General features: G+C 43.2%; 1 protein-coding gene across 6 annotated transcripts in view; it reads left to right on the top strand.

Moving 5' to 3' along the window:
* TRIM2 (tripartite motif containing 2) overlaps window positions 1-12686 on the top strand; it is a 159868-nt gene that overhangs the window by 73503 nt on the left and 73679 nt on the right. The gene's annotated exons all lie outside the window — the stretch shown is intronic.

Below are 12686 nucleotides of genomic sequence, written 5' to 3'. Positions count from 1 at the left end.
ATCCCTTTCCTCCACAAACCTCTCAATCCAGAAACCTAAAGTACAAAGTAATGGAAGCCTGAAGTCTAGAGCCCACAAAAGCTGCCCGAACCACCCACCAAAACAACATGAAAAAATTGAGAAGCCTGGAAAGGGAAGAGGTGGGAGTGAAGGGTGTGGGGGTTCTGACATTTACTCCAATATCTCCACCTCAGCTACAGATCCCACAGAAGAACGTATGTTCTTCATTTTTAACATAACTTCATTGAGAGAAAAAAAAAAAAAAACAGATTTCTCAGGGATTTCCTCGACAAGGATTTTACTTGGGGTCCACGTACATTGTTTTGCTTAAACAAAGATTCTGAATTTTTAATAAGCATCTATCACAGACCAAATTCAGCTGACTTTCTAAAAAGCCTTTACACATCAAGAGTGGGAAATCTGTAAGAATTTGTTTGGAATAGTTAAACCAGTTTCCGTCCTGGGAGGCAGGCAGATTTATTGGGTTATGAAATTCTTCATTCCATCTGGATGGGAGCTGGTTTTCATTTGTAATGCAGTACAAAATATTCTTGGCATGTTTGGGACTTATTTCGTAGAGGATGCTCCCCGCTAGGACTAAATCTAGATAGAACTACATTTCTTTTCCTAGATTTTTTTTCCCCCTAAGCCATTTTCCCTTCACCAAGTCCCTTGGATAAATCCACTCACCAAAGTATTGCCAGATCTGTCTATAACTAGGCTGGTCTTCAGTCTTCATTATTCAGCCATTCTGCTAGAATCTGTTGATGGGTAGTCTGGGGGGCACAGGAGTTCACCAGCAGACAAGAGGGAGGGAGTCATTCCAGGTGGAGACACTCAGACCTCCAGCTCTTGTCCTAGATCTATTTTCTTTCTTTTTCTTTCTTTCTCTCTCTTTCTTTCTTTCTTTCTTATTTATTTATTTGAGAGAGAGACACACAGTGAGAGAGGGAACACAAGCAGGGGGAGTGGGAAAGGAAGAAGCAGGCTTCTCGCTGAGCAGGAAGCCCAATGTGGGGTTCGATCCCAGGACCCTGGGATCATGACCTGAGCCAAGGGCAGACGCTTAACTGGCTGAACCACCCAGGCACCCCATAGATCTATTTTCTTTCCTTTTTAAAAAAATATTTTATTTATTTATTTGAGAGAGAGTGAGCACATGAGCAGAGGGAGAGGCAGAGGGCAGAAGTTGAAGTAGACTCCCCGCTGAGCAGGGATATGGACACAGGACTTGATCCCAGGACCCTGGGATCATGACCTGAGCCAAAGGCAGATACCCAACTGACTGAGTCACCCAGGTGCCCCCCCAGAGACCCAGGACTCAGCTTTCTGGATTTTACAAATAATCTCTGCTGTAATACTTATATGTTTTTACTATGCATGCTGTATTTGGTGTCTGCAACTTAAGAATGACCACTTGATTCACCTGAAATCATCGGCCAGTGTATACAGTTCATGGGACAAATACGAAAGATGAAGTAAAAGAGAAAGTTACTGGAATCCCTTTAAAATAAAAACATTTAAATTTAAAAACAACAACAACAAGAAGTCTAAAGTCATATGGCTGGTTTTGAAGGGCAGATTTGGGGTGTTTAGCATGTGAATACTAACCAAACACTTGGAGTCTGTATACTACTAAATCTCATCCTCATTGGAAATGGGAATAACGGTTTGGCTCTTCCCTGTTTCAATATGCTCATGGGATGAGCCATAGTGGAATAATTCTAAATTGACAGAGATTGACTTGCTTTTTGTATTGCAGGCAGATATAGCAATTCTTGGTTATCTTTCAGTCTTAAAACAGTAGAATACAATTACCAAAGCAAAAAACAAAACAAAACAAAACAACCCATTAAACTCTTGAATTAGGCATAATATATTATCTTGTGGATTTAATGCACCAGAGTTGATGATGACAGGGCTTGTCTGTTATTTCTGCCAAAATCCTAGGATCCTGCATGCCTTAAGTAGATTGAGGGCACTGTACGCTATCTATCTTTTATTTAAGAAGATAACCCTGCTGATGAACCAGGATGTACTTTGCAGCTTTCTCCATCCCTCTACTCACTCTGTATTAGTAATGAAAATTATTGGTCCCTGTGAACCAGCTCACTTGGCTCACGTGCATGATTTCATCAGCACGGCAGCTAACTAGCTGAGCTAAATTGGCACTGAGATGATAATAATGATTTAATCTCGTTTGAGCACATCTTTACCTTTTAACAATCACTTTCACATAAATTATTCCATCCTACCTTTACAATGGCTCTGAGAGATAACATTTTAGAGACGAGGAAACGAAGATTCTAAGACGTCCAGTGACTTTTCCAGGAAAGGAAGAGTTGGGACTCACACCTGCAATGTTGATCCCACCGAACCAAAATGTGCAGTAGAACTTGATTGGATGACATATCATAAAATAATACAAAAATTGTGAGAATCTCTAGATGAAAGGATGTTTTCTCAAGGAAGCAAATCTAGGGAGGTGTCTGGAAAAGTGGTTTCCAGTGGAGAATAGTCACTTAAAATTTAATCCCAGATCTGAGAATACCACACAAAAAAGCCAGGAGGGAGCTATGTAAACAAGACATAATCAAGAGTCAACTTATATGATACAGATGAGAAGTCCAATGGTGATTCAGAGAAGAGAGAGGAAAACATAGGCCAAGAAAGCTGTGACAGTATAATTGAGGAAGAGGGATGAAAGTTTGAGCTTAAAGAATGTCAAGATTTAGATGGAAGAGAGAGGTGGGTAGGGCATGATAGGTTGGGACCATCCCAAGCAAGCGTAGAGAGCTGTAGCCCAGGTGGAGAGTAGCAGGGAGACACCTTTGACTGGAGGAGGACTGACCAGTAGGTCTAGGTAGGGAAGTCTTGAGAACTAAGGTTGAAGAAAGAGGACAGGGCCACACCAAAGAGTATCTGTTGTGCCAGACAGAGAAATGTGAACTGGTACTTGGGTGCTGTAGTGTGTGGGCATGGTTGGTTCCTTCTGAGGGCTGTGAGGGAAAATCTGTTGTGCCTCTCTCCTGACTTCTGGTGGCCTTAGGCATTCCTCAGCTTGGAGGGGGTGTTCTCCTTGTGTCTTCACACTGTCTTCCTTGGATGTCTCTGTGTCCAGTGCCCCTCTTTTATAAGGACATCAGTCATACCTCATTAGGACCTACCCAAGTGACCTCATTTTAACTTGATTCCCTTTGTGAAGACCTATTTCCAAATAAGACCACATTCTCAGATACTGGGGGCTTCAGCATATCTTTTTCAGGGGGACAAATTCAGCCTGTACAGGAGCCTTTAAAGAGTATTGAGTTGCAGAGTAAGAGGAAAAAGGTTGTTTCATAAAGATGCACTATTGACAGAATGTGGAACACGTTGTGGGGAAGGAAGGGAGCCATGGGCTGGGAGTGGTTGGAGAAAAAGTGGGTGAAATCGGCAGACATTTTAAAGGAAGAGTTTAAAAGATTTAAGTAGTTGCAATGCTAATACATTATAAGTCGAGAACAGGACAGTTTACAGAGCACTCTACCTCCTTTGGTCTTGATGATACAAAAGGCTGAGTGGAGTCTCTGGGGTTTCAGATCTTGGGGAAGGACCCTTGGGGAGGTCATTGGCATTGTTAAGGGCAGCTGGCAAAGGGAGCATGTGAAGTGGAGACAGAGCTGAGTGCAGATGTCCACAGCAGTCACTGGTGATCTGAACCATGTGTCTCTTCTCAGAGTTGTTGATCTGGGGAGTCAAATGTGTTCAAGTGGTCCTTGGGCCTTGTGAGTGGGGTGACCTCTGCAGGATACAATTTAGAGAAAGCGGTGGTCTTGGTATTTGGGCACATTCCCAGAGTTAGAGGATTACTAGTGAGTCAAAGCAGCATTTAAAGAGGCAGAGGGGGCATGCCTGTGTTGATCAGTTTGTTAAGCAGCTGCCTTCGGTTCAGGTCGTGATCCCAGCATTCTGGGATCGAGTCCCACATCGGGCTCTTTGCTCCATGGGGAGCCTGCTTCTCCCTCTGCCTCTGCCTGCCACTATGCCTGCCTTTACTGACAAATAAATAAATAAAATCTTTAAAAAATAATAATAAAGAGGCAGAGGAGAAACTGGCAAGTTCTCTACCTCCAAAGCTGAAGAGGAGGACAGTTTCATGCGGAAGTTTCAGTGTTGGGAGCCACAGGAAGGTGGGAAGAGAACAGGAAGAGAACTGGCTGGGGACCAGCTGTGGGGAAGACTTGGGGGTTTATCTACTATGGGCATTGGAAGGAGAAAGAGTCAGGGAGAGGAAGGGAGGGAGAAGACGGCCTTCACGGGGTGGCAGGATCAAGGAAAAGGGTCAGGAGGCTTTCATTTTGCAGTTGCGTTTCTGAGATACAGTGTATGGAGAGTAAGTAACATCACCCCTCCTGGTGTTTAATTCTGGGAGCTTCGACACTGCCCATGGCTGGGGAACCAGCGCTGCTCTCAAGACAGAGAACAGTATGTCGACCCCATCATGCCTTCGTGCCGAAGGGCTTTTCTAGAGGGTACTCATGTGTGTTTGAAGCCAGAGGGGAGGGGAGCCCTGCCAAAGGAGAAAGTGATGGTGCTAAAGAGGGAAGAAAGGCTTAACCAGGGGAGTGAGGCCCTGTAGGTGTCGAGGAGGTAGATAGGTCACTCAGAAGGCGTTAATTCTAGTGAAAACGAACATTTCCCCCCTTCCTCTGAAGTGGAAGGAAAGACACATGTGTACATTCAGGATCTATGATACATTTGGGGGGGGTGAATTCCTTGAGTCCTGCCAACAAAGCTGTTTCCTGCTGAGCGAGATGGTAAATGTCATATTCCATAACTTCCGCTGTGGCGGTATTATTTCCTATTGCAATTACTGTCCACGGGAATTACATCAAAGCGGAAGGCAGACCCATGGCTGCTTTTCTCTGGGCTGTGTGCCCAAATCCTGCCGCCGTGTAGTACTGGAGCAATTGTAGAACCAACATTTCAACATTCCCCAGAGTTAAGGGCATCTGCATCTTTTCCTGTTCCTCACAGTAGAAAACCCTGGCAGCAGAAATGGCTTCAGTCCCCATAAATGCGTGTGACAGCCGTAAATGACTCAGTGCTAAAGAGTGAACTTCCACAGACGTGTCCTCCGGGCGTGATTTGGTGGAAGAGATTTGCTTCTCATCTTGTTCTGCTTTTAACCTAAAAATCACTCTGAAGTCAGTTTCCCGCCCAATATCTGTGATGTCATCTCAGCTGTCCCACTGCCATCACCGGAGCCAGGGGTGGGAGTCTCCCAACTGTGGGTTTCAGGAGTGCTGGGGAATCAAACCGTGGGCTGTAACCAGCCTCCTTAAAAGTGAAACAGAATAAGAAACAGCAGAAGACTCAGTGTGATTACATGCAACTTAGGTTTCAGGGAAGAATATATATTTGTACTGAACGGCAACATAAGAGATGTCTCTACGTGGATCACAGGCACAAACATTTGGCAAGTTAAGGCGTAGAAGCATATGGATCCTCCAAGAATAGTGTGGCCCTAGGCAGGTTACTGAACGTCCTTGTGGCTTAGTTAGGTCCATAGTCTGTAATATGGGGATAACAACTGTATCTAATATGGTGGTTGAAAGGATTAAAGAGAAAATACGTGAAAAGCATTATGAGGGGCTCCGGGGTGGCTCAGTTGGTTAAACGTCTGTCTTTGGCTCAGGTCATGATCCCAGGGTCCTGAGATCGAGCTCCCCATCGGGCTCCCTGCTCAGTGAGGAGTCTACTTGTCCCTCTCTTTCTGTACCTGCCCTCTGCTCATGCTGTCTCTCATTCTCTGTCACTTTCTCTCAAATAAATAAATAAAATATTTTTTAAGAAAACTTTATGAACTGCATCTGGTTAGTGGTCAGTGCTAATTATTACTATCTCTTTTCCTGCCCAAATTTCCAATTCAAATCTTTGTTTCCTACCTAGACCTTTTTTTCTGAGCCTCGAACTGTGAACCTAGCGGCCTGTTTGACATCTGCATGTAGTGGTCCCACAGTCATTTCCATCTCTATATCCAAACTTGAACTTAACTCGACTCCACCTTCTCTCTCCAGTCCTCACCAGCCCCTTCCCTGTCCTACCTCCAAGCATGCAGACTCCTCTGCTGCTCCTCCTGAATTCACTTTTCTGTGTGTGTGTGTGGCGGGGGCGGGGGGGGGGTCGCCATTCATCCCTAACCTAGGTTGCCTGAGCATCATCTTCCTAATGCTTCTCATCAGAGAATTCTAAGCCTGGGTCACCATCATCGCTCACTAGACTTCTGAAATTCTGCCCCCAGCCTTGCCCCGTTCACCACACCTCAACTGGAGTGTGTCCGTCCCTTCTAATCTGTCATGTTTCTAAGTCTTCAGGGGCTCTCATATCTTTCAGGTCAAAGTTCATACTTTCAGCCTACAAAGCAAGACCCATCTCGGTCTGGCCTCTGCCAGCCCCTCCACCCTCATCTCCTGCCCCCAGCCTTGTACTGCACACGCTTGTGATCCCCAACAGCCTGTGGTCAGTCTTCCCCCTGCTGACACACATACCTTCAGACTTCCTCTGCCTGGAATGCTTGTTCCACCTTTCCTTGTATGGCTAACTCTTACTTGGCCTTCACGGCTCAAGACTGATGTTCAAGTCAGTGACACTTAGGTCTGAATCCCCCCAATCAATAGTTAATAGCCATGTGATTCTGAGAAGTGAATTTCTGAAGCAGCTGAAGTCAGTGGTAGATCTGTAAAATGGGAATCACAATGTCTGGCTCAGAGAGTTGTGAGACTTAAATGAACGATCATGTGTAGAGACCAGTGTTGGGCATATGCTTACTAAGTACTTAATAAATAAATGGTTGACTGTTATTTTCTTTATAGTAATTATTTTTAATTAAAAAAAAAAAGTCTCAGCTCACTTTCTTCTGGGCCAGAGCTTCTGATAGACCTGAATGTGTCAGGTTGTTCAAGAGCTGAGTTGTCTCTCCCGATTGACTCTCCTTCCCTCTCTTCTTCCCTTGACCAACCCTTGCCTGTCTCTCAAGATTTAACCCAAGGCTTACCTCCTTGGGGATTCTTTGCAACCCCCGGGCTCTCAGGGTTGTCTTACCTCCATCAGAGTTCTTGGCTGCCTGAACAGTGATATACTCTTTCCCCCCAGATTCCAAGCCTCCTGAGGGCTCCATGCCTGGTTCCTCACTTCCTCAGTGCACGCACGTGCCTGCCCTATAGTACTTGATAAGTAAATTTTTCTTTGATGAATGAATGAGCAAACTCTTGTAATTACTTCCTTACTGGTGCCCCTGCTTTCTCTCTTTGAATAAACTCATCCTGTTCCTTGCAACCAAATTTGTTCTCTTAAGTTAGAGTTTTGTCACTCACCTGTACTTCTCAAATTTTGCTCTGTCAGTACACTCTACTAACATTGGCAGTTAGGGCCCTCTACAAGATGGCTTCTATCTAGTGTTCCAGCCTTTTCTTCTATTTTCCCCATATCTTGTATCTTATACAAAACTCGGCTGTTTTCACTCCCTTTGTGCCTATCCGTGTTGGCTCGTTCTTTATGGAAACACTGATGTCTTAATGGCCTACTGTTCACTCGCTCAGCTTCACCTGTCACAGTCCCACAACCTTGGAAACCCCCTCAAATGCTATCACACAACAATTCCAGAACCTTTTTTGATCCTTTTTCTCTCTTTTTGAAAGATTTAATTTTTAAGTAATCTCCACACCCAACATGGGGCTCAAACTTATAACCCCAAGATCAAGAGTCGCGTGTTCCACCAACCGAGCCAGCCAGCCATTGATCCATTTTTGAAATGGATCAAAACAAAAGTAGGTTTCCTCAATCCTCCTTTGCACCCTATACAATCTGCCATGGAATTCTATCCTAAAGAAAGATCGCCCTTTATCTACCAACTTATTTACATACTTGTTTTTTTTTTTTTAGATTTATTTTATTTTATTTTATTTTTTATAAACATATATTTTTTTCCCCAGGGGTACATACATACTTGTTTTTGATGGCAAGTTCTTTGACTCTGAGGATTGGGTCTTAAATGTCTTTGTAAGCCTAATGGCATCTAAAATACTACGTTACTTATTGCTTTTCATAAGTGAGGAAATGAGCAGACCTGGAAATCAGTTAAATTTGGTTCTCCTTTTTGCTCACCGATTTAACTTTCAGGGACTAAGGTAGGAGGAATTAGGGTTTAACTCTTGCTTTTTGACTTAAAAAAAAAAAAGATTTTATTTACTTATTTGACGGAGAGAGACACAGCAAGGGAAGTGGGAGAGGGAGAAGCAGAGTCCCCACCGAGCAAGGAGCCTGACATGGCATTCGATTCCAGGACCCTGGGATCATGATCAGATGCTTAATGACTGAGCTGCTGAGGTGCCCCCTTGCTTTTTGACTCTTAAATATATTTAACTTTACATTGGGATGATGTTATAACTGTATTAGACTACGCATTCAATAAGCATGTTTAAAAGATTGCAGATTAATTAGTAGGTGTTTTTTTTTTTAAAGATTTTATTCATTTATTTGAGAGAGAGCACAAGAGAGGGCATGAGGTGGGGGGAGTGACAGAGGGAGAGAGAGAAGCAGACTTCCTGCTGAGTGCAGAGCCTGACTTGGGACTCCATCCCAGGTCCCTGGGTTCATGACCTGAGCCAAAGGCAGATGCTCAATGGACTGAGCTACCCAGGTGCCCCAGTAGAATTTGTTTTCTTTTGGAATTAATATGCCTTCAAGTCTGGTGTTTGTAGTTCTTACTTAGTGTGCATACTACTAAAACAAGATGAGTTAAGAGTCAAAGTATATGAGGTATGAAAATGTAAATACACAAACGCATCACTGGGTGGAGGGTGTGTGTGTGTATACAATTATACATATATATATATATATATACACATATATATATATTTCTTACATTATAAAGCAAAAAACCTGGAGGATGAGGACAGTCTATGTTTGGGCTCATAAATATTGAAACTTCATTTTATCTCTTTTTCAAAGAATAGAAGGCCCATTGGTAGTCTGCTCTCCAGCTCTGTTCCTTTGTGACCGACAAGTTCCCCAGCTATGCAAAGCTTGTGGTGTGTGGCAGGTGATCTGCCATGGTGGCAACTGGCAGTGGGAATGACCTCGAGAGCTGGTCCTGTGTCCAGGTGGACTAAAGCTCAGTTTCTTTTGTCCACATGAAATTGATCCACCTTCCTGCAAGCAAAAGGACCCAGAGTGGGTCCTTCTTATGTTTTTGTCCTTCCACTCTCCTCCCCATGTAACCCTGAGTAAAGGTGAGCCTTCAGGCAGTGGCAGTCATAGCTTTTATGTGTCTGAGTCCCCTTTCCAAGCAACTCTTGGAAACAAGTCAACAAACCAAATGAACACACACTTTTTAAGGAAAATCTGCCAATTTTCAGTTGTTTACAAGTTTTGATGGGGACAAACTTTCAAAATTAATAAAGTATGACGCGTGGCATACACATTTCACAATCCATACCCAAGCAGATTTCATGGAGGTAAAGGTAATGAATTGGCCCTTTTGAAATAATCACGTCTGCCCTTACTGGAGGCAGGAATGATACGTGGAATGTATGGGTGACAACCAAAAAATAATATTCATCTCTATTTGCCCTTGATCCTGAGAAACCACAAAATCAGAATAATAAAAGATCATTTATTTGGGCATCTAAACACCAGAAGCATCCAGGGGTGCCTGGGTGGCTCAGTCAGTTAAGCATCCAACTCAGTTTCAGCTCAGGTCATGGGATTGAGCCCCATGGAGGGCTCCCCACTCAGCAGGGAGTCTCTTTGTCTCCTTCTCTCTCTGCCCCTCTCCCCTCAAATAAATAAATCTTTAAATATATATATATATATATATATATATATATATATATATATACCAGAAGCATCCAAATAGTGGAATTGTTTTTGAAGGATTTTTTGCCCAGTTTTTAAAAATCATGCCAGTGTAATAATGGCAGAGCATTTACTCTAAGAAACAGTATGAGTGGTAACGCTGCGGTCTACAGCTGCAAGTGCCTGGAAACAACGGCAGGATCCATTGGATATACGGTAAACCGGATCTCAGACGACTGCGCCACCAACATCATGGGAGGCTCACTATTAACACTGAGTTGGGTTGTTCTTGGTCACTTACACATTTTGGTAGGTCTAAGCTATGCTAAGACATTGAGTTTCTATTACACATAGAACATGTCACTTGCTAAAGCACAATTTTCAATGACTGTACTGGTTTGTTTTTTTAAAAGATTTTATTTATTTATTTATTTGAGAGAGAGAGAGAGAGATAGTAAGAGAGAGCACAAGCAGGGAGGAAAGGGAGAAGCAGGCTCCCAGCTGAGCAGGATCCCAGGACCCTGAGATTGTGACCTGAGCTGAAGGCAAACGCCTAACTGACTAAGCCACCCAGGCACCCCCAGCTGTGCTGTTTTAGAGTTAAGACAACTAAGCTCCAGGGACACCTGGGTGGTTCAGTTGTTAAGCGTCTGCCTTCAGCTCAGGTCATGGTCCCAGGGTCCTGGGATTGAGCCCCTCATTGAGCTCCCTGCTCAGGGGGAAACCTGCTTCTCCCTCTCCCAGTCCCCCTGCTTGTGTTCCCTCTCTCGCTGTCTCTCTCTGTCAAATAAATAAAATATTTAAAATAAATAAATAAGTAAAAGACAACTAAGCTCCAGAAACGTTATTAACCCAAAATAGATTTTTGAATAAATACTCTTCTCTTGTTTCTAATAAGGCTGTTCTTCAATCTCTGTTTTATTCAAACCAGTAACTCCTATCTTGCAAAATTGTCTTGAAAACAAAATGGGCTATTGAACACGGAACCTGCTTTATGGTAGGTACTGAATAAATGTGAGTTCCTTTCCTCTTCATATACTTTGAACCAGAATGTGTATAGGGAAAAAGTAATATTCATAGACTAAATGGGTGATATTTACTGAGCACTTACTTACACGTAGGCCCTGCTATTTCCAGAGATAAAAAGTCAGGTAAGGGTAGGCCAAGAGCTCATTCTGTCATAGGAGAGGCAGACATTTAAACTAGTAATTACTACGGAGAGTGGTAAGTACAATAGAAGTCTGTATGAGCATTGACGAGAACTCAAAGGAGGGGTGAATACCTTGCCTGAGTTAAAGGATTATCAGGAGATTTTTTAAAATAGTGGTGAGGTATCAACTGAATCTCTAGCAAGAGGAGAAAGGTTTGGCTTCCAGGCAGGCAGAGGGATAACATGCATAAAGGCACAAGGGGAAGGAGAGTAACTCAGGACTCTCTGGAGGCCTAGAATGAGTGCATTTCAAGTTCTTTAAGGAAGACTTGTTGAGGGACAAGCCTGGGTCCAGCAAGTGTAGCAGTTCCAGCTGCAACTGGCTGTGCTGGAGCTGCTGGGCTTAAGTGTCCCATGTCCCATGGTTTGGTCGTGGAGTCTCAGTGTATCCAGGGACCGAAAGTGGTTTGGATGCTCTCGTCATAGCATGAGGCCCAGAAGATGGGCCCACAGAGGCAGAAAAGGGCCAGACCCTCTTGCACAAAACCTTAAAGGCTCCTTGTAACGGAGTTGAATGTTGAAACCCTAAGCCCAATGTGATGATACTTAGGGATGAGGCTTTGGGGGAGAAAATTAGGGTTTGATGAAGCCATGAAGGGTGGGGTCTCCTGATGGGTTTAGTGCTCAGTCTCTAGTTAGACAATAACTTTGGCTTTGATAGAATGGTTTTGGAGATTTTATCATAAAGATAGATCTTTTTTCTTTTTGCTTTTCTGTTATTCTCTTTCTGTTCCTTTCTGATGAAGGGAAAAAAGTTATCTCCTTATTTGTAATTATCAAAGAATGCAGTTGCTGTAAAACCTCTTTGAATTCCCTTGAGTGCAAAACCACTTTGGGCCAAGTGCGCATTCCCATTATTGTTGCATGAAAGTGGAAGGAAGGGATGTCATAAAAAAGTGGCCTGCACCTCATCTTTTCTCTTTATCTTCCTCTCTTCTCTTCAAAAAACATGACTCTTAGGGAATATCTCCTTTGTCCATCTTGGGCTTAACGGGAAGCAAAATTTTAGAGCAACATAAAATGTCTCTGCACAGCAGCATCTGAACTTCCCACAGTGGTAAGGAGAATCACTAAAAGCTGAATATCGTGGCCCTAATTCCTTATTTGGCTTCTGTGCAAAAGATTATTACCGCCCAACTGCACATTAGGATGGCTAGACTACTTTGGAAAATGTTTTCCTTTAATCCTACTGCAAATACTTAAGACCAAACAATAAAAACAACGGGATCCCACATCTTACTTGATAGTGTTTTCTTTCCAGTATGTTTTTAGACTCCCCATTTGAAGGAAGAGGTTTTACATTGTAGTTTGAACTACTCCTTCAAAACTATACATTTGTATAAGCAGTAAGTCTGTTTCTTTTATGTAAAAAAAAAAAAAAGAAGAAGAAGAATATCAAATGTTGAAAATCTTTTCTTATAGAGTATCAAACTCTCAAGCAGGGTATGTGATCCCGATAATCTTGCTTACCTGGCAGCCTAGATAAAGAGGTAAACCAAGGCAAGCTCAAATGGCCAGAAACTGAGTTAATTTGGGAATAGCCAAAGAATTGCAGTTCGGGAAACACAGGCTGTAGTGAGCTACAGGCCATCTGTTGAGGGTCTGGGGTGGGCTGTGTTTCTGGGCAAAGCATCAAAGG

The sequence above is a fragment of the Lontra canadensis genome, unplaced genomic scaffold (assembly GCF_010015895.1).
Source record: "Lontra canadensis isolate GAN:19392208 unplaced genomic scaffold, GSC_riverotter_1.0 scaffold10, whole genome shotgun sequence".
Taxonomy (NCBI): domain Eukaryota; kingdom Metazoa; phylum Chordata; class Mammalia; order Carnivora; family Mustelidae; genus Lontra; species Lontra canadensis.
Note: the sequence above shows the minus strand (reverse complement) of the source record. Positions and strands in the feature narration are given on the sequence as shown.